Here is a 3,433-nt window from a genome sequence, read left to right as displayed (position 1 = left end):
TGCTTGTTGAGGTGAAAACGTGCTCCGCGCGCGCCTTTAGTAATGCGGACTCTCTCTGTCTCTCTCTCTCTCTATTTATATATGCTAAGCTATAGAAAGGAGAGAGAGAGAGAGAGAGAGAGAGAGAGAGAGAGAGAGAGAGAGAGAGAGAGAGAGAGAGAGAGAGAGAGAGAGAGAGAGAGAGAGTCATAGAAAGAGAGAAGGGGATTGAGACTCTTCTTTTGGTGTACAGTGAGATGGCTAGAACAAAAGCCACTGCAAGGAAGGCAGGCAAGGGTCCAGGATTAGCATCTAAAGCAAGTAGCAGATCTGCAACCCCAAAGAAAAGACCTGGAAAACCAAATAAAATTCTGAAAGGGCCAAGGATGAAGAAGCTGCAAACCTGCATGGGACTTTTCAGAGAAATCAGAAAGGCACAGAAATGTGTAGATTTATGCATACCAAAGCTGCCCTTCCAGAGGATGGTGAGGTCCATATGTGATGAAGCTACCTGGGGCACCAAAAGGTGGAAGGTGGTGGCATTAATGGCTCTACAGGAAGCAGCAGAGGACTTCCTACTAGAGTACTTCAGTGACATGACCATTGTTGCAGCCCATGCCCACAGGGTTACTATAATGGACAAAGATAGTGAGACATTGAAAAGAATAAGGTGGAGGTATGACAAACTGCTGGTCCCCAATGTCTGCAAGGATAAGAAAATGAGGGAAATTTTGTTATACCCCCTACTTTCAATGAAGAATGGTTTGCTTGTAGAGATACCATTTGTAGATGGAACCAGAAAGCTAGCTCTGGAAAAAGTGGACATTGATTTATTGCAGAATCCAGATGCTCAGATTTCAGACACAATTATCTATGCTTGTCTTAAGTAAGTGTTACTATCTTGCTAGCTTTGAAAACTCAGATAATAGGTTTGCTAACTCAGGTAGAGTCTTTGCAGCCTGATCAAAAGTCAACTCCCACTGCACACTCACACAGAGGTGTTTCTCCTTGATCCACAAATGTCTGTAATTATTAGACAAAAGAACAGTCCATCTGGGACCTTTGAGAGTTGGTTTCTCCACTGTGCTATGCTGGAAGTTACTGTGATCATCTTTCCATATGAGAACAACCATCACTGGAGTCTCATATGCCTTGATGTTGACCAACCAGCAGTGTGGGTGTTCAATTCAATAAAAGGAACCCACCCTGAAATTAGGCTGTAAGTGTTTTGTATCAGAAAGTGTTTCTTATAGATATCCATGTAAATTTGAAGCCTCATGCTAACATCTTGACATTGCTTTGTGCAGTTGTATAAAGAGGTTGTTGCTTGCCTATGGCAAGCTATGTGGAAGGTATGAACTATACAAGGCCCCAATCAAAGAAGTACCTGTCCCAAATCAAACCGATGGGAATTCTTGCGGCTGGAGATGTCTTCTCCATGCAGAATATGTCCTGCAAAGCTACTTTGCATTAAAACCTTTCATGACTAAGGTACCCATTTGGCAATGCATTCAGTTAGTTTTGGTTTAGTCTATAAAAGAATTCTCACCATGTGGTCTTTCAATTTTGCAGAGTGCTTTAAAAAACTACACATATGATTATTTGCAAAGATACCGGGTAAGTTTAATACAACACCTGCTTACTATGTCTAGCCCTAGAGAGCTTGAAGATAGTGGCTTGGATGAGCGCACTATTGATCTTACAAAACATGACGTGCCACCACAACAAACCCCTACATCCGATACAATGGAATCGCAACGGGCCGAGGGTGTCATATCAGCAGAAGATGAAAGAGCCGAGGATGAGGAAAGGTCAAATGAGCATATGGAAGGTGCTAAGGTTCAACCGGAGGAGACAATGAAAGAGCCAAGTCAGCCAGTGGAGGAGCCAAAAGAGCCTATGGCTGAAACCCAAGATGAGGAAAGCAGGCCTATAGATGAGCAAAAGGATATGGATGAGGAAAGCAGGCCTAGGGATGAGCAAAATGATATGGATCAGGCAAGGATGTATGAGGCAAGCCGATCAACCTTGAATGAGGCAGCAAGAGCCATGGGGGAGACCCCTGATGAAGATGTGAATGATGACTATGAAGATAAAGCGGAGGAGAGCAACAAAGACATGAACACTATAGAGACCCAGTATGGACCCTTGCTACCTGTAGATATGGTTGTTCCGGTAATGTCTATTCAAGTATGGCAAAATATGTTCAGCTTCTAACTACTTATATGTACTTATCAACTTTTACAGAGGTTGATTATCTTGGACGTCAATGGATTGCTGCTGATGCGAGTGCCTCTCGGTGACAGAGGACCCTTTGAGAATTTGCAAACGTTTCGGATGGGAACTTGTCGAGTCGTGGTTCGTCCAGGAACCAAGGAATTTATTCAGTTTCTTCTTCCGTGCTTCAGAGTTGCCATATGGTCTTCAATGCAAAGACAAAACTTGTCGCCACTAGTTGCAATAGTTTGCAGTGTATGCCAAGCTCACACGTCAGATTTTGCCTTTTTGTATGATCAAAGAAAATGCGTTACCGTTGAGGGCCACTACCACCCTAAAAAACCAGGCTTACCTCTTTTGTACAAACCGTTTAGCCAAATCGGTGTACCCTTTGATGCAACTAATACACTACTAATTGATGATACTCCTGAAAAGGGAGAACTAAATCCACCGGGAATAACTATCTCACCACCTTCTTTCGAGGGGCATTCCTTCGATTTTTACCTTGAAGACATTCTGATTCCATACTTACAAAAATTGTATCTCAGTCCATTGTTCACGGACGAGTTTGTACTTTCTAATGAATTAAGATGATTCTTCTATCATGTCTTTGTCTTGTCTAACATATATATATATATATATATATATATATATATATATATATATATATATATATATATATATATATATATATAGAGAGAGAGAGAGAGAGAGAGAGAGAGAGAGAGAGAGAGAGAGAGAGAGATTTTACGTGGTAAAGAAATGTATTTCAAGCACACTTTTTCACAGGGCACAATTGAAAAATGAGATCAATAAACTTGGGTCTTGAAAGTCATTTGTATACACTTTGGTTCACAAGAATATCTGTTACATTGACACTACTTCAACCCGACCATCCAACTCTTTGCACAAAATATCTTTTTCCCTTCGCCGCATCACCTTACGGCCAGCTAAGAAAAAGGAAAAATTTTATAGGTCCTTGTCCATTGACTCTTCAATGATGTCATTTCGCAAATGCTGAAGACTGCATAGCTCCCTTATTGTAACCACCAATAGTAGGCCATGATCTTTATCAATCACTTCCACATCCACAGTAGGACTATCTTCCAAACCTGCAGAAACCTGGTCCATAGGAATGTACTTACCGTTTAGCATTTGTGATCGCATATACCAAAATGAGAGTAACAGTGATTGGCTTGCAATCATGTACTTGACAACTAGAGTATCAAGCGCGACC

This window comes from Adiantum capillus-veneris, chromosome 11 (assembly GCF_014529385.1).
Source record: "Adiantum capillus-veneris isolate H3 chromosome 11, ASM1452938v2, whole genome shotgun sequence".
NCBI classification, from domain to species: Eukaryota; Viridiplantae; Streptophyta; class Polypodiopsida; order Polypodiales; family Pteridaceae; genus Adiantum; species Adiantum capillus-veneris.
This window is presented reverse-complemented; position numbering follows the sequence as displayed.